Source organism: Dermacentor silvarum, chromosome 8 (genome assembly GCF_013339745.2).
Source record: "Dermacentor silvarum isolate Dsil-2018 chromosome 8, BIME_Dsil_1.4, whole genome shotgun sequence".
NCBI classification, from domain to species: Eukaryota; Metazoa; Arthropoda; class Arachnida; order Ixodida; family Ixodidae; genus Dermacentor; species Dermacentor silvarum.
Window position 1 is genome coordinate 142,186,653 of NC_051161.1, and position 23,375 is coordinate 142,210,027.

Sequence of the window (23,375 nt, forward strand, 5' to 3'; positions counted from 1 at the left end):
AAAAAAGTTTCATAGCTAGGGGTGAGAATTTTTGTTTTTTGCAGTGCCGTGAAGCCGTCTTACTATAGCCATGCATAACTTTTTTCTTTTTTCCTTCGGCTGTTCAACCTGCACGTTGAATAGCCGTAGCTGCTCTAAACTTACCCGTAGCCCAACACTATATACCGCGTCCCTCATAATCCTTCGTAAATTCGGAACCGGTAATTATAATAATATTATTATTATCTTGTAGCACAGCGTCCAGAATTTCCAGCTCTCCTTGCATTGCCTAAAGGGATGCTGCAGATGGTGGCAGCGGTTAAGGCTGGCAAAGTGTATTTTAAACCATGTTTTCAATAATTTGACGGGTAAGCTCGATTACACTACTGCAGATTTTGAAGGCCAGTTGATTCTTTTCTTGAATTTCGAGCCCCAATCTAACCCACCGGTGCCTCAGTGTGGCGTCATTGATTTCGACGTACTTTCTCGGTTTCTGGGTTCTTTTAGACGCAGGAAAAATTCTCGCACCTCGGTAAGCTGAGTTTGTGGCTTTGTTACAAAGCATACCATGTAGTCATTTTCTGTCGATAAATAATTAACTGGACCCGGCGGGTAGGACGCTATCGAACCCCTGGCATCGTGTGCCTGCCAGCACGGAAACATAAAGTCGTTTTTTTTTTTTGCCACCTTTTATGACTTACCATACCTTTTCTCAAGGTGAGAGTGGCGGTTTTGCTACTGCGGAACTTAACTTTGATAACGCAGCTTAACTTCATACTTATGTTTAGTGGCCTTTGCAACGCGCCCCGTGAACGGACGTTCGCATGTTTCCGACACTCAGGCCGGGCGCGCGCCCGCCGTCGCCGCCGCCACCGCTCAGTCCGATTGGGACGATTGCTGTCCGCGCTATTACCTGACAGCAATCGTCCAGTCGGAGATACAGGAGAGAGCGAGGAAAGAGAAGCGGTGTGTTCAAGGGATGGCGGTACTTTCCGAAGGTAGAGGGGCTTTATGTATACTATTAGGTGCTGGTCGATGATGCCATCGAGCGCTAACCGACACAAACGCGCGCTCCCTTCGCATATGAATCCCTGTCGAGGGAACGGAGAGCTATGGAAAGCAGTCTGTAAAAGATAAATTCAGAAAGAAGCCGTGTCAATACCGACACTCCCAAGTTATGAGAGGACACCTTCAGTACGTAACATACGCATATACAATTTTCACTCCCTATCACACTTTAACGTCGTATCAGCATTCATCACTTCTTTTTGGCTTCTTATAGCGGATAAAACACGATGATGCCTCTCATCAGGTCAAGAGTTTGTTTTGCAGTTAGTTTCAGGTGGCCGAATTCCGACAGAGGCGAAATGCAGAAAGGCGCGTACACTTCAATTTTGGAGACCGGCTATAAATAATATAGGTTGTGACTTTAGGGCCTGGAGCTCCTAACTACGCCGTATTTCATATCCCAAGCGACCCTTCATAGAAGTCAAGGCTAATCAGTGAACATCACCACAATAATGTGTTAAAATTCCGGACCAATCTTGGGTGTTTTAAAACGTCGTCAACGTATGTTCACTTCAGGACGAAGGCTTCTCTCAGTGATCTTTAATTACCCCTGTCTTGCGCTATATAGCTGACCCCAATTTGTGCCTGCAAATTTCCCTATTTCAACACCCCACCTAATTTTCTGCCGTCTTGCACAGCGCTCGCTTTCCCGTATCACCCAGTCTTTATTTCTAACGAACCGTCAATTATCTGCCCTACGAATGACGTGGCCTGCCCAGCTCCAATTGTTCATTTTGCGATTCCGGGCCACTGTGGCCGACTTTTTCATGCCGTCATGTTGACCTGACTACTGCGCAGCAGGCGTGGAGTAGCGTATACGACCGTACCCGTCTTAAAAATTCTTGCGCGAATTCACAAGCACGTACGAAGGATTTCTTAACTGAGAGAAGGAAAGGTAGAAAGAACAACGCACGAAGTGACTGAAGACGGGAGTGACGTCATTTCGCCCAGACTGATGTTACTGCTACCCAGTGTTTAGAATTAGCATCTACAGCCAATCATAAGACGACGATTGCTGTCGGCTGCTGTCGCTTTTCCTTGTCGTCGGATCTCCCATGTCCTGTTACCCTGTTACTGGCTTTGCGCATGCAAAACAAAAACGTGGTGACGTCTTTGTGATCGTTATGCTACGCACTCTTTTTTGTGTGTGTGCGTGTGCGTGCGTGCGTGCATGTGCGCGTGTAAGCGCGCGTGTGTGTGGAAGCAGTCCACGCGATTTTCGTATCAGTGGTGATATGTCATTTTATTCGCCATTTTTAATATGTTATTTATTATATGTCATCGCTTGTATCATAGAGCAGGAATGCCGTCCGTCGTGCGCATGTGTTCGCTGACACCGTAGGTCACCGGGGTGAGCAAACTGTGGGCACAGACACTACGTCACTTCGACTTATTGCTGAATGAAACTATGAGCAATAATATAGAAGGCTGAGGCTACCACGCGGAAGAGGAAAGGCGTATTGTGCAACAGCAACAAGTTTTTATCATTAGAATCGTTTAGGCGTCTTTTGTGTTGTTTCCTCTCGCATGGAGAATTATAGCCTCAAAAGAGTTCGGAAAAATAATCATTCCCAGCCCTATGAGCGAGAGAAACTGAAACTAGGAAAAAAATGCTAAAGAAGTGCTCAAAACACACCCATGACAAGCTTGACGATTGTCAGGGACGGAAACTACACTTCTGTTTGCTAACACCCAATACAGCGTCATGCCGATATAAAAAGTCAGGCTATTGCGCGCATAAAGAAACACAATCAACAATCAATCAATCAATCAACCAATCAAAATTTTTATTATTTCACAAAAGGTTTTGCAGATAGAGTTATACAGAAGGAGGTCCCATAGTAAAAACTGAATTGGGACCTCCTGTTCATGCTTAACATAAAGTTACAATGGAAGAACGGTAGCTGAATGAGCACAATTGCAAAAATGATAATAATAATACAGACGTAAGTAAGACGATATTAATAGTCAACAGTGCATAAGTAATAAGTGCAAGTAAGTAATATAATGAAACTAGGTAAAACTAACATATAAGTGGAGGAAAAAGAATGGGAAAAAAAAGAAATTAAAGAAAAACTTAAGCAACATGTTGACGTACGTAAGAACGGCAGGTCTAAAACGAGAGCGGGTTATACAGTACACTATGTCACATACATATCACATAAAAAATTTTCAATTCATGGCAAATCTAATGGGCTTTCTGTAGTTTTATGACAAATGGTAATGTATTCCATCATGATATGGCTGCGAAGTGAACGGTCTGTTTGCCATAATTAGTACGTACTTTGGGCAGAATGAAGTTATTATGAAGCGCGAAACGTGTTGGGTTGGTGTTCGTTAGAGATGACATAGGAAATAGCGACAATGTGATCTTGTCATTTATTAGTTTGAAGGAAAAGTGGCAAGCTGAACTTGACAAGGCGGCAACGTCAAGAATGTTATTTCTGTAGTAGCTGTTTAGCATTGGCGGTGTGTGGACTCGACGTGATTACTATAATATCCTGGTTCTGGATAGTTTGTAAGGGTTTTAGGTGAGTACTGTACGTGTTACCCCAGGAGGTTAGGCAGTAATTAATGTGAAGGTGTACAAACGCGAAATAGAGTGAGAGTAACACAGGTCGTGAAAAGAACGGACGTGACCTAATGAGAATTCGTATTCCATATGATAACTTTTTTTATATGAGTTATATGGCTCTGAAATTTTAGGTTACAGTCAATAATAACACCTAAGTTTGTGCATTCACTTGCTGATAGTAAATGGTTACCTATGGAAATGGGCGGAATGCATAGTGATGATTTATTTTGGGATGAGAAGAGAATAAATTTAGTTTTAGTGGGATTAATGGTAAGCCTATTCATTTTGCACCATCCTAACAAGTTATGAAGAGAAGTATTAAGCCTGGTTACTACCGTTGACAGACATTCATCAGAATTAATAATTGTTGCGTCATCGGCATATAGTATACAATTAGATGATGTGAGCAGTCAGGTAGATCATTAATATATAGTAAAAAGAATAACGGGCCCAAAATGGATCCATGTGGTACACCTAAATTAGTCATTTTTGGCTTAGAATAAGCATCGGAAACACTAACAACCTGATATCTGTCTCGTAAGTAGTTGCGCTATAGTAATGGAGGACCTGTTATACCTATTGAATCTAGTTTAACACCAAGATCTCGTGGTCAATGCTATCAAATGCCTTTGAAAAGTCTACAAATAAAGATCCTGCAAATTTACCGTCATCAATGGCTTTCTTTAGTTGGTCAGTGAGGGATACAAGCACAAGGTCAGTAGAATAACCGGAGCGAAATCCAAATTGGTGAGGTGAAAGAATATTAAATTTGTTTAAGTATTTTATCAATCGCTTTTCGATTATTTTCTCGATGACCTTGCTAAAGAATGGTAAAACACAGATAGGCCTGTAGTTAGATGGTAATGATCGATCACCTTTCTTAAAAACCGGAGTAACCCTACCACGTTTAAGCTCGCGAGGAAAAGTGCCTGTTTTAAAGATGAGGTTAATAATTTCAGACAGAACAAATGATATTGATTTGGAAATTATTTAACGTGACCAGGATGAATGTTATCCAGCCCAGCACTTGTTATTTTAAAATTGTTAATTACTGATAGCACCTCCCAAGGTGGTTGGAAACATATAAAATTGATTGTGCAAGGCGCTTTGGTGAATATAAGTTCTGTTTTGCTTGAGTAAAGACATATTAGGAAAGAAGAATCGCTGAAAGCATCCGCAATCTTAAGTGGCTCTAAATAAGTATTGCCACCGTGGGATATTTTGGCTATGTTATCAGCTCACTGTCTCCTATTCAAAAATGAATTCACAATTTGCCATTTTTTTCTTTACATCAGAACCGCATTTATTTTTCTTCATATAAGGTTTTCGTTTTTTTAAGCCGAGCAGAAGTGAGTTGCAGAATTTCTTGTACCGCGCACGCAGGTTTATATTGAATGGTTGTCTTTTTGTTTTTTTTATAAATCTTTTCTCGTGTGCGCATGGCTTTTAACAGACTGTCGGTGAGCCATGGGTTTGAGGTGACGCCACTTTTTTTTTTTTTTTTTGCATTGCGCATCTGAGAGTAGGAATGATAGTGTGATAACACTTTGTTAGAAATCGCGAGAAGGCTACCTGTGCATCGTTGGTGTCAAAAACGAAAGACCAGTCAGTATGAGATACAGCTTCTGAGAATAACTTTTATCGAAAACAAGTTTGGTGTAAGTGTTAGGGCAACAATAGTGCGCAGATGTAGTGCGGATAAAGACGGGAATGGTCAGTAATGTCAGTTTCAAAAGGTTAGACAACGGGGGATTCAAAAGGTTAGACAACGCATGATCGATTAGAGTGCTGGAACCGTCAAGAACGAACGAGTAGGGACATTAATAAGACATTCGTAAGCAAAACTATGAAAACAAGAATAACTGACAGAGCTCGGGATGACTCCATAAGTTTATGTTCATATCACCCATAATTATGACATTTGTTCTCCATGGATACGTTGCCATTATATTTTCGAGAGGAATACAAAATCAGGAGCATGAAGAAGGTGAACGGTAAACGCAACCAAATGAAATTTCCATTATCAATGTTGAGAAAGTTAGGATCGAATTGCAACCAAACTGATTCGCAGTTTTGAGTATTTAACGTGAGGTCGAGTCTTCGATTGTACGGGATTCCGGACGAGATATAGACAGCAGCTCCACCGTGGTTACTGGACTGTCTGTGGGTATACTCAGATTTATATGAAGGGAAACAGTAAAGTTTTTATCAACTTACTAAGCCAGGTCTCTAGACAGCAAGATTGAAAAAGTGTAAGAAAGAGTTGAAAGCAGTTCTGGAAGTCATCGTAATGTTTGCGGAGGCTGCGCGCATTCAAATGAAATAAAAGACGATTACTATTCTGAAGGAAGTCATTTAACTTGCTGGCTGTGTAATATGACGCCATGATGGACGAAAGGGGTTAAGGCAGGTAAAAACTGAACACTTATTAGTTAATGACCGCTAGGTCATTAACAGCCTATAAGCCATAAGAAGAAGTTTGCAGCACAGCATTAATGTTACAGCCTCCAACAGAAGCGCACGCTCAATACAATATGCACTTAAACAGCTCAATGCACTTGAGGTGACAAATCAGAGGGCGCCACGAAGACATAGCATGCGTCATCCTCGGCTATCAGTTGTGGCTCCGGCCAATCGGCCGCAACAGCGCGTTCCAACGCTTAACCGCGTCAGTCGAGCGGCACAGATAGACTTAATGATGTTCGTGAGACTCCTACACCCTATCGTAGAAATTCGTTCTCACGTCGGCAACTGCAACAGCTGCGCAGGTTTTGTGAATCGACTTACGCCTATTGCTTAAGTACTGAAGTTCGCACCTGTACTACCATTACGTACACATCTAATTTCGATTTCAGCGTTTGTCTTTGCAGCAGCGGGCATCGCAAGCTTGCGGATCTTACGAATAGTTTTATCTTTTTCTTATGTAAGAATTCGTGCGCCAACGTTTTGTTCGTAAGTTTGGATAGTGAATTCCGCCCCGGATTCGCCTGCGTGAGAGAGGTCGTCTTTTCAATTTTTGCAACAATATCGCTGGTAATATCGTCATCGAGCTTCTCCATGCATGTAACTCCAACTCCATGCATGTAACTAGGAAAATAAGAAATTTTGAATATGTCAGGGTGAAGGCGCGGGGTCAATATAAGCACGGCTTTGAGATGTCGTTGTACAGAAATGGGGGACGCCCAATTTCCACGTTGCCTGCTACTGCCTTGTCGGACATGCATGAAATAAATATTTTACATTCACATAACTTTATTTTAATAACGTAAATGCGAACATTTTGATTGGTGCTTAGAGTTCATTACGGCAATCGAACCCGCGACCATTGGTGAGAGACCGTAAAAAGAAAGAGATATGTATATACTGCTCACTGTGTGGAACGCTGCAACATCTTTTGCGCTCGCTGAAAAAATGTTTTTGCCTTGTCAGATTTATGAATGCACCAGTACTTGTCCGTTTCACAAACGGAAGGCGTGTTTTCCAGCACCTTGCAAACAGCTTTTTTCTTTGCACTTTTTATATAGGAGGCACTTCAAGTTAGTGTCCACAAATGTAGACACAGTGCCTCAGTGAACCAGGAACCGGATTTAAATAGCGGGAAGAGTCTGCTTAATTTTCCTTCTACCTTGAGTGCAGTCCCGAGGAGAGACTGAAGCAACTGGAAGGCGCCGTCATGGAGCTGGTGGAGCAGAGCTCCATTTCCGCATCCAAGCAGCAGTACAAGCTGGTGGGTGGTACCGCGATTTTCACGATTCCTTACATCATGTCTAAAGTGTAACAGTCTCTTTAAGTTAGAAGAAAGCGAACAATGTTACAAAGTTCTTGTAAGAGATGTGATTTAGAAAAAACTAGAGATTTAAGCCCGAAGTCAGCTCAACGCATCAAAATGATTGTTGTCTAAGGAAACTGCTGCTCACTGCAGACCTGGCATGGATGCTTTCGGGCGGTGAGCGTCTTACTATGTGATTTCATAACGTCTGTGATGCTTATTTCAATTATAAATATTTCCTCCTGAGTTTGGAACGAATGCCGATGGAAACTAACGCGCTCGAAAGCGCAGGGAGTGCAAGTAATTTTTTTCTGGCTCTTCAACTGTGAGTGGGAAAGAGTCCTTTCGAACAGTACGTAGGAACTGCCCGACATGAAACAGACGATATGCAGGGGCCAGCAGCTGGGCACGCGAACTGACATGTTAGGCTTTGCTCGCTCTTTTACGTTCCCCTATTACCGCCCGAGTCAACTGCAGACTACGGGCAACGATGATGAAGCGTTGTGCCAGAATGAGCTGGGCAGTCTAGACGTACGGGACGCGCAAGGCATCTTGATGCGCCTCACAATAGCCATCCCACACGTCATTTTCTTGGGAAGCGTGATAAGAAAGAGCTGCAAACTGACGCACAGTGCCACGTTCGGTTCTTGCTAACGGTGAGGCGCCAGCTTTTGCCCTAACAGCCGACCAGGGGCGGAATCTTATAACGGTTCCGAATGCGAACCATTCGCTTGCCCTCACGTGATTGGTCAGAATTGTGGTTGCGTCAGCGGTCGTCAGAGAACGCGGGGTGGTACCGCAAACTTTGAACACGTCACGCAGTCACGCATCTGTCAATCATTTTCAAAGCGAACTCGTCGTCGGCCATGAGTGGAACTGGCGAAGAGGTAGTCTGCTTTGGGTTCCGTTGCTGTGGCTTGGCTGTTTGCTTGCGACCTTGGCCGCGCGCGCGGGCCGTGCCGCCTCGGAGACTCGCGGGCGGTGCGCGCGCGTTGATATCTCTAAGGTACGACTACATACACACGAAAACATAGCGCGCCCCTCATTCGTTGCCTCGGGATGCTCTCCCGGACCCGTCAACGACTGGGTGCTAGACGCGTTTTAGAGCTGACAGATATGGGTTTCGGCGTCATTATCGCTTTCAACAGGAACCGTCCGATGGCTGTGCGACGACATCATAGAAAAAAGAACCAACTTTCAAAATTTCCGCACAACTGATGGTGATGTGGCAATGTACAATAAAGGAATACGTCAACACGCGATGATACTTGAAAGCTTCAGGACAATATTTAAATAATAGTTCATATTTATTGAACAAGAAGAAGCATTCCGCAATTTGTCGATTAACTCGTCATATGACGTACACTTCAGAGGCGGCACCCTGTCGTTTATTGGTCGCGTCCTCCCCGTCTTCCACCCGTGGCTTGGGAGTGGCCTATTTAGGGACGTAAGCGGCGAAGCGAACCGGTTCGCATTCGGAACCGTTATTAGATTCCGCCCGAGAAGTTGCTGGCGTGTCGCCTTTCGGTGTGTGCAAAGGACAGGGAAAATCATTGTTCGTTCCATTTCTTTGTTCAGTAGTTAGTGATCTAAAACTTGAGAGAAGCGACACTAGACTGCTTTTGTAGAGATATTAAGAAGATAGTTTCTCCTTTTCTGAGACTTACTTAGGCACGTCGGCGCAAGGACGCACTCTAGAACGAACCAGCACGTACGTCTGCAAATTACTAACTTGTTTTCACACGAGTAACATGACAGGTATCGCATTCAACACATCAAATGGGAGTAGGTGTGAGAACTGGAAGCAGGTGAAAGTTGCGCGAACTATCGCCACCTACCCATACTCCTAGAACAAGAAAATTTGGGATCGTGCAGCGTGTCGTCGGACAAATATGGACCACGCATAGGAAAGCCTTCAATGTATGCTCATTCGAAATGAGTATCTATCGCTTCCCGTAAGAAGGATCAACAACACAACATATGCGTGCAATGTGGCAACTTAAGCAGCACAGATTCACTGCATTCTGCGCCAATTAGACTTCCTTGCCAAATGTCAAGCGCATTTAACCACGTCACTATCCTTGTATGTCACACTTACGCCCGTTAAACATCTATGCGGAAACAAGCAATTGGCATGCCATATAAATTCGAGTCGAACGGAGGCCGTAGGAATCACGCCGTTGCCGCCAAATATCGTCGTCACGGTCGCCATCGTCTTGATGCCATCGTCAACACACGTACACTCGCATTTCACGCACAATTATGTGATTTCCACAAACGTGTTCGTACACCTGGTAACGCTTTGCAGAGCCCGAAACAATTCTGGGTTAACAACCTGCAAAATGTTACACAGGCAATTAAGTCTCCTTGCATGCATTGAATGCGAAGGCATTCTGTCTTCCGCGCGGTACTTTCACTTGGTCATGTGCTCTAATTGGGAAAGTCAATTTTGAGGGTAGGCCAACCAAATTTGGGGGTAGCCAAGTCAGTTTCGGAGTCGGCCAGGTTGATTATTAACGTGGTGAACTCAATTTTCATTTGGGCAAAGCCAATTTTTTGGTGTGGGGCCACCCAAATTTTGGAGGTGGACCAAGTCAGTTTGTGAGCGGCAAGGTAGATTTTTAACGTTGGTCCACTCAATTGTCTAAATGGGCAAAGCCGCAATTTTTTGGGTGTGGGCCACCCAATTTCGGGGTGGGCCAAGTCAATTTCGGGAGTGGGATTGGTCGGTTTTGAACACGGGTCAATTAAAAAAAATTTAATTAGATTATGGGGCTTTACGTGTCAAAACTACGATCTGATTGTGAGACACGCTATAGTGGGGGAGTCCGGAATGACTTGGACCACTTGAGGTTCTTTAAAGGGAACCTAAATCTAAGCGCGGGTGTTTTCACATTTCGCCCCGATCGAAATGCGGCCGCCGCGGCCGGGATTCAATCCCGTGACCTCGTACTTAGCAGCCCAACATCATAGCCACAAAACAACGACGGGGGTCAACTCACTTTTCGAATTTAGTAAAGTCAATATTTGAGTGTGGGCCACCGAAACTTCGAGGGTGGGTCAAGTCAATTTTGACAGTTCGCCTGTTCGGTTTTGAACATGGGTTAACTCAGTTATCGAATTGGGCACGTCAGTTTTTGTGTGTGGGCCGCTGGAATTTCGGGGGTGGGCCAAACAATTTGGGAGTGGGTCGGGTCGATTTTGAACATGGGTCAATTGAAGTTTAGAATTAGGCAAGTCAATTTTTTCGGTGTGGGCCAAATCAGTTTTGGCGCTACGGCCCGTGGCTGTTCACCGTGGAATTTTGTTGTGCGAGCCGCAGCAAGTCCAGCGCCGGGAACGTGACGTCATCACTTGGTCAGTGGGTTTTCTTCCAATCGGATTTAATGCCGGACTCTTGGCGGATCTTGCGCTTTATGTGTCATATGAGGCTTTCGCCTTAAAACGCTTTGCATAACATCGATTCTCACGGCGCGTGGGATCTGTGCAAATATGATGTACAGATATGCGGTGATATATGATAGTGTTCATTTACATTCTACATTATCAGGTTGGAAATTTCTGTTCGCATGTGCGGCCTTCCATTTCTGTTGAGTATCCTCAGAATGTCCTTACGTACGTGCGTCTATTCCTCATCGCTACAAAAATTATTTTCGTGATGTTTCATTACCTTGTCTCGAAGCTTTAGCTCCTGTCTTAATCGTGCATTTTTCAAAATGAAGTACGCACGTTAATATAAACCTTGCTTGGCATTCAGTAAAGCTTTATTTCTAAAGCTATTTGCCATTGTACGACCGCCTTCGCTAACTATGTCCGCCGTCACGATAATCTAACATTTGGCCTTACGAAAAATTCTAGAATAAGTATACTATAATTATGGGAATGATTTTTTCCTGTCGCGACGAGACTTTCTACCCTTATTGCACTAGTAAAATTAGCACGCCTACAAAGAGCCGTAGTCACTTTCGCATGATAACTAGACCACTATTTGGATGGATAAGTGGTTGCAACAACGAATCTCCCCAGATACAACGCTCGACATGTCTTCGTCAGGTTAGCAACTGATTTCCTTAGCAGCGTAACGTACTATGCGTAGCTTTGTTACCATTCACCTCAAGGCTCCCTTTTTTTCTGCACTGTTCAGTCTTGTTTGGAACACTTCTTCGGAATGCTTAGCCGCGTCCACGGCTGTTCCTTTGCCATTTTTTGTCGCAGCTTTGGACCAGGCCAAGGACGCCGTCGCCAAGGAGAGGAAACCTGTCGCGACAGCGAGAGCAGGCAGCCTCCGAGGTTCACCGAACCTTGACCTCATGTACTGCGTGAGTGCAGCACGCACGCGCACGTTTCGCCTCCTCGAATTGACGCAAGTTTTGTCTTTCAGGCGGTCATTAGTGCTCGAAACGAGAGTAAGCTGCCTTACAAAGTTTGCGCTGAAATTCAATAGCTTTCCCCGGAAACGTTTGTTGACGGCTGCGGCCGGGACTCAACAAGAAATGTTCAGGATGTCAACGAACAGTTTTGAGCCTTATTAGGGTGCGTACAGGTCCTTGAAATCCTTGAAAGCCCTTGAAATTGAAACTGCGTTTTCAAGGCCCTTGAGAGTCATGGAATTTATTTCTTCCTTGAATATCCTTGAATTTCGCGAGCAATGTACTCGATATCGACACTGCGACCTCCTTTCTGTGGTAGAACGCGTCATCTGATAACTCCCCATTTCAGAAATAATACGCGGCGCGAGCGCATATGGTCCGTTTCGTTGAACTGCCCGGGAAAATAACAGGTTTCACCGCGTCAAACCGCGAGCGAGAGACCCGTGCCGCGCTTCGGTGCTTGCTCGGCTGGCACTGTTCCCGCGGCTTTCCTCACCTATCATTAGTTTCACTCCTCCCGCGTCCGTCTGCCTTATCCCACTTTCACTCATGAGCGCGAGCTGAAGCTATAGTGAAGCTAAGAGAGCTATAGTGGAGAGCAACTTTACCCTGATGCTCAGTGCCTTTGGGTGGAGGTTTGTTATTATATTATTTAACACAATATAAGTGCAATAACATTACCACATTTTCCGGTCTATAATTCCACCTTTGTATACACGCACCCCCCTCAAAACGGCAGTTCACCCCCCCCCCCCCCAAAAAAAAAAAAAACGAGTTATAAGTCGCACCGGTGCATAAGACGCACTGTTCTTTCGCTAAGCGATTTAAAAAGTTACAGTGACGTTTCGCTAAGTGAACGTGGGTCACGCGCAAGCGTATGGGTGCCATATATTTCCACTCCAGGCGCATTTCTGCCGTCGTGGTTGCCGCGATGTTCCGTATAAAGTCCAAAAAGCGATAACATCGTCCCCGCGAGTGAAAGCGTGCGACGGCGAGCCGAATTGCGCACAAGGGAGGAAAACGGGAAGACAGCCCGGGAGGCAGGGGGGGGCTGACCTGTACTCTCGTAGCAATTGCGTAGCTTGCGCAGCGGCGCGCGCCGTATCTTGACAGCGATCTGCAGATGCGACGACTTCGGGGTCGATCGACTCGCGGTCGGCCTACCGCCGCTTGCGTTGCTGCTCCATCCTTCTCGCACGGCGCTCGAACTTGATCACGATAAGCCGGTACCTGGATAGCGCGACAGACCCCTAGCAATTAAGTCAACCAGCGCGCTTCACGTGGCCATACATCGAATCCGATTTTGACGGCAGCTTTTCCAAAAATGTCACATTTTCGCCCTAGGGCGAAGCAATGAATGCGATAGCAACACAGCAATGCCATACGAAGTAAGGTGAGCGGCTTTGGTAGCAATATGAATTGTAGTAAACATGAGCTGATTAAGTAAGCAGGTGTGCTGCGCCGTAAGTAGACCGACATGAAGAGAGACTCGATGACCACGAGAAGGCGCCTGTGAAACGGTGGTGTTGATGAGAAGCGCTTCCCGTGGGCAGCGCGTGCGAAGGGACACGCCTGTAGTGCTGCACTTCCGATCGGGCAGCATTGCATGTGTAGCGTGCGTTGGAAAATGTGGCCCGACTATTACTAACTGAATGAACAAGCGTGGTGCGAGCGCGCACAAACAAACCATGAATAGGTCACACTGAATGACTGGAGACAACGACTGTCAAAACGCTGGCAGAGAGCGCATACGCCGCCGCGGCGAAGGTACGTGCGGTCTATCGCTTCACGGAAACTGAGCGGCGAATGCACAGTGCATAAAGGCCAGAGCCGTGTGGAGATAACAGATGGTGCGGACGAGCGAGCGACGAGCGCGGTTGTTGGCAGAGTAGAAGTGCGCCCCCCCCCCCCCCCCCCGCGCTCCCTCCGGCGCTGGCTTCCCGCTTCCTTGCTGCGCGTGGGTGATTGAGTGCGTTCACTCTACCGTGATAGCGCGCGTCCCCGCACGCTTCCGCTCGGGCATACGGCGCGCGGCGAGATTTTATCTATCGGGAACCTCACGGCGACGGCGACGGCAGAAATCAGTTGAAGTGTCCATAAATTGCTATCGCAATAAAAAGAAAAACACGCTTAACCTTGCACTCGGCCGCGCAACGCTTGAAACAGCGAAGCTGGGCTATCGTAGCCCAGTATTTTCCGTAAGTGCGCGCGAACTTTTCATCGTATTACTCATGATGATGATAATTATTTTCGCGCGTCTGGACTTGCGGCCGTCACTGCGCGTTTCATAGCGCAGCTTGCACACGACACCGCGTTGCTATGCCGACGACGCGTTCCAGCAGACCCGCTCCGTGAATGCGCTCTCTCCCTCGATCATAGCGCGCAATACCTCTTCACCTCGAAGAGCATGGCTCCATTCTTCTCTACTCATATCTTTCAGTGACCTCCGGGGTGGCTCAGTCAGCTAAGGCGTTGCACTGCTGAGCACGAGGTCGCGGGATCGAATCCCGGCCGCGGCGGCCGCATTTAGATGGAGGCGAAATGCAAAAACGCCCGTGTGCTCGCATTGTAGTGAAACATTAAAGAACCCCAGGTGATCAAAATTAATCCGGAGCCTCCATACGGCGTGCCTCATAATCAGAACTGGTTTTGGCACGTAAAACTCCAGAAAGAACGATAGAAAGATATCTTTCAGTCCCCATCCCCCTCTGCAGCGCGTGAGGTGTCCTCTATTGAGAGACAGTATCGCGCTGCACTTAACCCAAACCTTCACCCCTTTCAACTAGAATATTCTTTCTGTCGCAGAGCATGAGCGTGCGAACGCGCAAGTGGATGAAGACGACAACGCTCGAACGCAATCTCATCATCATCATATCATATGGCTGACTTAAATGCATGCTCTGCGAACGTCTAATAATTCCATGTAATAAAAAAAAAAGTGGCTGTATAGCCTAGTGGTTACGACGCTCGCCTTGGGACCGGGGGTACGCGGGCTCGAATCCGCTCGGCAAGAAAGTTTATTTCATAGTTTCTTGATACGAACCACGAACCACGGCTGGCTTAAACAGCTTCGCTGTTAGAACGTACATAGGTCGCACCGTTCTATAAGAGCACAGATGAAAAAATTTATGAAAAGATGCCTCTTATACACCGGAAAATACGGTATACTGAATCTTTTGGAAATGTTTGACGAACCAACCCAGCCATACTGCAGAAGCCTGCGCAGCTGTTGTGAGTGTGTGTTAACTTTTAATATTGCGGTCTAGAGAATGATCAAGAGAAGACATGTTTTACAAATTGCAATATACATCTATTTGTTATAATATATGGATGTGTAGGTAAACTTGCGCAGTTAATACTGGAGAAGTCTGAGTAGCTGTTTAGAGCATTCATTGTGTGTTGTGAACTTTTTTGGTATTGTTGTGAACTTGCAAAGTGATCAAGGCTGGACATTATTAACATCATTGGGATTACATTATTTCTTTTTATTTTAGTGCAATAGCCCTACGCTCAATATTTTGAATATTTGTGGTGAACTTTACCAAGGCTATACTGGAGAATCTCAGCCGCTGTTGTAAGCGTTCATTTTGTGTCGTGATCTTGAGAGTTATCAAGGCTAGACATTTTTATTATAATTGTGATATACATTTATTTATTGTAAGTGCAATAAACTAGTCGTATTTGGAAATGTTAGAGTAAAGAAATCGTACTTTGGAAGCGGCTGTGAGTCCTTGAAAACATGTGACAGGTCCTGGAAAGTCCTGGAATATCCTTGAATTTTTGCCTTGGAAACCTGTACAACCCCGTGAGAGGAAATGTTAGGATGGGATTTTGAGTACTTACGCTTTGGTTCACTCACAGATATGCTTTGATAAGTGAGAATGCGGATGTAAACAAAGGACGAACAGAGAGAGAGGGAAATACAAATGACGACTGGAGATCAGAGCCTAGCAAAATGCCTGACACGAACTCCCTCAGATGTTTAGGGAAGGACGAAGAAGGGGCAGAGCTGTCCTCGTTGCGGGCGTGAAAAGCATCAGGTCAAGAAGGAACGCCCGTGCTTCATTTATCGCATTGTACCTGTACCTTCTCTGTCCTCATTTTATGTGGGTATGTCAAACAGCCCAGGTTACGAGGGAACATTAAGCGTAAAGGAAATGTCCGACACGGTACGTATACGGTATTCCTGGCAGGCGCTGTTCACCTCGCCGTGCAGTACACGAACAACCAATGTACACCGAGGCTCTCAGCACGTACCAACTCATCGTCAAGAACAAGGCCTTCTCCAACGCAGGTAGGGCCCAGCCGCTTTTGTTTTAAACCCGAACGCAGTACCTAGTGCGGAAACGGTCGATGCATTTACACGTTACAGTTTTAATTGAATTGAGCGCCAAGGAGTTCTGCTATGAGAAATGCTGTGAAAATACCTACTGTTTTATCAGTGGATACGCATAGATGAACTTACTGCATCCAAAACGCTAACCGATTAACCGACCAAAGGGAGTCCGTATTCACACCAAAAGAAAGAAAAAACGTTAGTACGTTCACACTCTTTAAGTAATGTTGTACATGTTAGCAACGGCCGCCGGCCTTTACAAACGAGAAACTTTGTAAATTTCGGCCCCAGAACTTTTAAGATGCTTCCGTCTAAAAGCGCATATTACATAGAAGTGAACGGCCACCCTGCAAGGAAAAAAACGAAAGAACAGAATGGAAACGAGAAAAAACCTACCTAACCAACTTAGCAATTTTGAAACACAGGTGCGTTTTGTGTGGAATTGCTGTGTAGCATGATATTTGTTAGCTCTAATGCACCCGCAGCGGTAGCTCAGTGGCTATGGTGTTGTGCTGCTGAGCTCGTGGTCACCTGTTTGATCCCAGCCGCGGCGGCCGCGTTTCGATGGGTACGAAATGTGAAACGCTCGTCTACTTCGACTTAGGAGCACGTCAAAGAACCCCAGGTAGTCACATTTAATCCGGCATCCCCCACTGCAGAGTGCCTCAGATTATCGGTCTGGTTCGTAATCCAGAGTTTAATTTTATTAGTGCATACGCGTCTCGTCGGCTTTTCGAACTTTACGCAGAGCAATCAAACGTATCCATTGTCACGTATGCTATTGCATTTAGTTTGATGGAGCATGGTCGCATGTACGTCAACGAGCCATCGTTGGCGCGTGTGTACTCTTCCCTCATACAGTGGGAGTGCTTAAACCTCACGTGAAGAACTTGATGTTGTAACAGTAAAAAGCACGCGGTCAAATACGCGCGCTTACGTGTGGCGTCTGTTTCAGGTCGCTTAAAATGAACATGGGCAACATCTACTTCTACCAAGGAAACTACCCTAAAGCCATCAAGTTCTTCCGTATGGCACTGGATCAGGTGCCGAACAACCCCATAAGGACATGAGGTAGATAGCGAATCATGTTTCTGACAAAGTTTAACCTTTCTCAATATTGTCACGAGCCATTTGTTTGTATTGCATACACACTTTAAATACGTGTACATGTACAGAGGACGTGGTTCTCCCCGATAACTCAATGCTTCGTGATATTGGCGGCATGACTTGCGTGTCGTTCGCGCTGACACTTTCGGACACTTGACGCAGAAGTTTAGAGAAAGAGCGACAGGAAAAGGTGCTATTTCAGTATGTTGTGGCAGCGTGCCACGACATGTGCGCACATGTTGCACTGCGATGCGTACCCAGACATGCACCAGTGTTCAATTGCGCGGAAATATGTGCAGGCACTGCGGTCGTTCGAAATGACAGATACTGGTTAGCATTACCGTGCGCTTACGTGCACGCACATGAATGGACACAACATTCGTATGCGTGGCACGTACTTTAAAGATTTGACTTGAGTTTGTACAGCAACCCATCATGATTACCGTCCTACCGTTTACAGGCCGTTTAAGTGACCTATTTGCTTAGGAAAAAAAAAAAGAACGTTTCTTCGACAAACAAGTTTTAAACAAATACCGATACGAAAGGTTTCACATTTTAAAATGACTGATACGAAAGAATGATATAAGAACAAATCACGGAAACCATAGCAGATCTTCCGAGCAGTGACCAACATTACGAAACTATGATTTTCCTCAAGGTGCAGTAGTAGGTGCTTAAACTTGTGCTAGATTATGAACATACTTTCTTCGTCATCCTTCGTTTTAGCTGCGTGTCAAGCATGTTCTTATGGCGCCTTGGTTTCGTGTTTGTGTTCTGAGCCGGAGGCTGTTGGCTTATTCCACATGTTATAAACACGAAGACGTGAAAAACTCACGAGGACACCTACCGCATGTGGTCTCCAAGCCATCTCCTTCGGCGTGAGATCGTGCGCACGGAGTCTCGCCAACTGAAGCAAGGTGACTGCGCTGTGCAGGTTGAAGATCATGAAGAACATCGCGTTGGCCTTCGTGCGCATGGGCCAGCTGGTGGATGCTGTCACCTCGCTCGAGTACATCATGGCCGAGCGGGCAGACTTCCGCACAGCGTTGCACCTGGTCGTCTGTCAGTATCACCTCGCCGTCGGCGCGGCAGTGGGTGGCGGAGCAGACAAGGTCCGCCGAAGCTTCCTCAAGCTGCTCGACGTGGCCCCAGAGCAGATCGACGAGTTCGACAAGTACGAGCCGTCCCAGGTATGCATTCACTGGCATGGGTTTAGTTTCGACCTTGCTGGTACATCTATCTGTTTCTAGTGCAAAACGACAGAAGTCGAGAAGCGCACAAGCGATGCTTTCATAATGATTTATTAGGAACCGCACTGAGGCTTGAAGCCATTGTTACAAGTAACGCTTGTGCTTGTTTCGACTTCTGCCTGTTTGGCCTCAAGTTTCTACGCTGAGCGGCAGAACAAATTTCAGTGGCAATAGAGTTTCCTTTTTAAACAGTTGTTGTTCCTATATCCCCAAACAACACAGCGGTTATCAAGTACGGCCCGGGATTAATTTTGACTACCTGGGCTTCCTTGACGTGCACTCAGGGCACACACACGAACGCTTTTGCATTCCGCTTCTATCGGAATGAGGCCACTGAGGGGCAGGAAATTGAACCCGCGACCCAGTGCTCGATAGCGCAGCGCCTACGCCCAAGATCCACAGCGGCTGCTTGGAAAAAATTGTACTTCTGACAAAGAGTAAATGAAATGACATTATTTGCCGTAGTATTTGTTGCTTTTTTCAATATTGGTACTTTTCGCTTTGATGTATTTTACTGCCTTATTTATTTGTTTATTATATGAACATTCAAGGAATTATATGGACATTCAAGCGCACTTATGCCGTCGCCGTGATGCTTCAATAAAAGTCCTAGGGTGATAACACCGTCGCCGCGTGCCGTATACTGTATGTGCATGTGAAAGTGCGCTTGGGGAGCCGACGATCGCGGTTTGAAGTGGCCCGCGCAAGAGATGGAGGCTGAGAGCAAGCGCGCCGTCTTTCGTCCCGCGAAGGGCCGTTGGGGATAGGAGAGAGGGGGTGGGGGGGGGGGGCGGCGGCGTTCTTCTCCGACGGCGCTGAGCCGTGCTCCCTCAAGGGCTGCAGAAGATATCGCCAACCTTTCCCTTTCCCCACGAACACTTACTACAGCAACTGCGCATTACGCGACCGCGCGCACGGGGAACCGACGATCGCGGCGCATTCTCGCGCGCGCGGGGAGGGAAGCGGGGGGGCAGCGTTCTACTCCGGCACCAACTGCGTACTTTGCACGGCCGCGCGCGCCTTACCTTGAAAGCGATCTGCAGGCGGCTCATAGCTTTGTGTGCGCAGTGTTCTCGTCGCTCAGTTTGCGTTCTTCTTCTTTTGGGGGTTTACGTGCCAAAACCAGTTCTGATTATGAGGCACGCCGTAGTGGAGGGCTCCGGAATAATTTCGACCACCTGGGTTCTTTAACGTGCACTACAACGCAAGTACACGGGCGTTTTTGCATTTCGCCTCCATCGAAATGCGGCCGCCGCGGCCGGGATTCTCAGTTTGCGTTGAAGCGATACCGAGATCGATGGTCACTTCGCTCGCTGCTGCGGCCGCGCTTCTCGACGCGAGCGTTTTGACAGCGAGTGTCCGGTCATCGAGTGTGATGTGCTCATATTTGCCTATGCGCGCTGACACCATGCTTGTTAATTTAGTCAGTAAGCGATTATACCAGGTTTATACGGCCGATAAAACTACTAACCTTACTCCGTATAGCTGTCTACTAATTTTCTATCGCAATCGATGCTTCGCCTTTTGGGCGCAACTGCGGATATTTTTAATGCAACCACTACCCTCTGTAATGCTTCGGATTGGAGGGTACAATAAATGAAATGAACATTAAGTGATGGCGATATTCGATTTCATTTTGATGAAAGCAAATATTAAAAAAATGGCTAACACTTTTTGGTGGATTTTACGGGAAGGCAGCTTCTGCACTCTTCAAACACGAACTTACATTGCATGTACATTACACATGTCACTGGCGTTAGTATACGTTCACACCCTCTCATTCGTGTATTGTTTTATACCTTTCAGGTGACCCAGCCGAGATGCTATACTACGAGGAGATAAAAATGACTCGTTACAGCAGATCGAGCGGGAGAGGTGAGCGGCAGTATTGACAGCGTCATCGATAACCATCAGCTATTTGATGGCAGCTAGCGCTCCTATCTTTGTAGCTCAAAGTAATGCCAAGCGAAAGAATCATCATAATGGTACTGCACAAACAGACTTGCCTCTTATGTGCCGCACGGTTCACAGGGTGATACGATCATTTTTGCTAGATGAAAGTATAATATGGCGCTGGTGAATCACATGAATTAATGTTACAATGTGACAAGTCAAGTTAATCATGCGTCTCTTGTTTACAGCCACTTGGAGCACGTGCACTGTATTTTGCTGGACTAGTACTTCACGTGACTCAGCATGTGTTCATATAGCACAGGGGGTTCGCGCAAGCGCTCTTTTCATCCTGCAAAAAAGCTGATTGGCTCAACACTGTGTGATGAATGCGTGCTATATTGGGGAATGCCTTGAGATGTAAGCCGTGCCCAAGGTAGATAATTTAGATGTGTTATAGTAACCGATCATCATAGGCGTATCTACCGGGGGGGGAGGGGGGGGCAGGGGGGCCAAGTGCCTCCCACTGTAAAAAGTGGGGGGGGGGGCAAAGTATGCCATTTGCCCCCCCCCCCCTCCCTTTTGAAAGCCGACACTTTTCAACAAAACACAGCTGAAGCAACTTTTAATTTCTTCTTTTCGGTGACGGAAGCCGATTACCAATCAATACTGTATTTTTTCGTGATGCTCCGCCAGTGCACTTGACACCGTGTACCCTTTGGCTACATGATTGCGGCGCTGTTGTAGGCTTGTTTGTAAGTTCCTAGTTCCGCCTTATAGCACGCCTGGCAGTCTTGGCACAAATTTTTGTAGAACGATGCCAGGGCAATTTTTTTTTGAGGTGGTCTTTGACTCTGACGAGTTGCTGCGTTATTTGCTTATAGAGATGTGGCAGATTCGCACCTCGTAACCTTTGAAAATCCTTGAAATGACTCTATCACCCTCGTGCCTAACTAAGGAAGTGAAGCACGCTGTCTTGTTGTCCTTGCTCTGGCAGGAGGGTTAGCAGCACGCCTTTTCCCGTCGTTATAGGCTGGTCGGGATAGCCATTGTCGAGGAAGTCTTCAGCTTAAGTTTTCGTGCGACAGCAGTGGAGTATAAAGCGGAATGCGAAATATATAGGCGAAACTGGAAAAGGAAGGCTACAGCAGCGCCGCGATGATGTAACCAAGTGGCACACTGTGTCAAACGCTCTGCCAGAGCATCACGAAAAACAGGACACGGTATTGATTGGAATAGACTTTCGTCATCGACAAGGAGAAGAAATTATCACCCCGCTTGTTCCTTGAATCATTTTGCATATAATCTACGGCGCACACGATTGACCGGACACGGGGACTCCCCTGAGCTATACGCAAACGCATTACGTCATTCGGCATGTATAAATAATGACCGTCATGGTACCTCGTTCATTGTGAACAAGGCACCCGTATTGGTTGCAAAAACGCCAGAAACATCCTCGTTTTTCTTTTTGTTTTCGGTTGGCCAGTGCTCGTTTCTTCAACCATCTCGCAATTTTTATGCGTTATACACGGCATTTAGGTGATTTTTCCCGGTATCCTCGGCAAACTATGTGAGGAACGTTGCTTATATTCTTCGAAGTATGAAGAAATGTTCTGAGTGAAGAGCGATGAAGTTTATCTTGTGTAGGTTCATTATAGAGTTTGTTGAAAGTTACTCATTCAAGCATTCCAGGGTGCCATACTGCCACAATGTAAATGTTTTCCAGACTCATAAAACAACTGCACGTTATAAGAACTTGAAACTTTGTCAGAATATGTATAATTTTGAGTGACATGCGTTGCTGAATTCACGTTCCTGCTTTAAGTGGAATTACTGCTGATAATTACTAAACGCTTATTTTTCCATGTGCTTCTTGTGCATCATATGAGATTCGTAATTTGTTTCTCCGGTGTCCTCGCGTGAGCTAAACAAGCATCTTGTTTATATCTGGGGAAAGCTAGGGGCATGGTATGGGTAATGTGTAGGGTATGTTTCAAATGATAGGTTGAATGCGTCTTTTCCATTAAATACGTATGCAAGTGATGCATAGCGTTATTAGTGTGTTTTACGAGCGGTGTTAAACTTATACTGCTGCAGTGGCATAATTACAACTGAGGCTAATTTTGCGAACATAACGGGAACAGCACGCCAAGTTTATGTACGAGTGTAAATGCCTGCTGATCAAACACAGATTGCAACATCGCAAGCAAGCATTGAAAATCACACTACTGTTATTGGAGCCAGAGCTCTACTACTCCAGGTACAAACCCAGAAAAACGCCTGGTTCCGCAAATCTGACCTTCAAGCTCAGCAAAGGTCAGACTGGTATACCGGCGGCGGCTGCGTACGCCGCGCCCATATCTTGAAAGCGATGTGGACAAAGTTCGCCGAGTGCTGGCATGTGCTGTGCTTTCGACGCTTAGTTCCCGTTGAAGCGAGACGCAGCATGAAGTCAATTCGCTCACTGCTGCTGCCGCGCCGAGCAGCGTCTTTGTTGCCTCGTGGTGCAATTGCAGATGCGGTAGTTGCTGACCGCGCTGAGCAGTGTGGATTAACTTGGTTTAACCGCGTTGAACCACGGCAAATCTTTACCCAGGTTTCCCAATGTCCCAAGAGAACTCTGCGTTTCAGAAATTTTATACTTTGAAGTAATAAGCACCATTTTAAATGCAATGTGTCGCGAAGTTCTAACATTAGTAGCTTAATTAAAAGCGTTACGAATAATGCTTGAACTCTCTTCTTTTTCTTGCGTGACATATTAGCTCGCCTGGTTTCTCACTGAACTGAAAAAGGCAGCTTCTTTATGTTTGGTAACTACGTATGACCCAAGTATAATGGGTGATGGGTAGGTAAAGCTTAAAATAGATAGGTAATCAATTAATTCCCTATGCAAGTGCTCTAAAGCGTTATGAGTGTCTAACGAGCGGGCAGAATTGAGACCGCTACCCTGGCACACTATGGTAAATGTTCTGGCGAAGTAACATGGGTGTTGATGAATATTTGGCTTTTAAAAATTATCCCAGCACGA

General features: G+C 46.0%; 2 protein-coding genes and 1 pseudogene across 7 annotated transcripts in view; 2 read left to right on the forward strand and 1 right to left on the reverse strand.

Moving 5' to 3' along the window:
- The window catches only part of LOC119461739 (polycomb protein eed), a 208,630-nt gene that overhangs the window by 91,963 nt on the left and 93,292 nt on the right, over positions 1-23,375 (forward strand). The window lies entirely within an intron of this gene.
- LOC119461742 (NADH dehydrogenase [ubiquinone] 1 alpha subcomplex assembly factor 4) overlaps positions 1-23,375 on the reverse strand; it is a 158,528-nt gene that overhangs the window by 29,921 nt on the left and 105,232 nt on the right. The gene's annotated exons all lie outside the window — the stretch shown is intronic.
- Positions 1-23,375, forward strand: part of LOC119462459 (intraflagellar transport protein 88 homolog) — a 73,394-nt pseudogene that overhangs the window by 24,213 nt on the left and 25,806 nt on the right.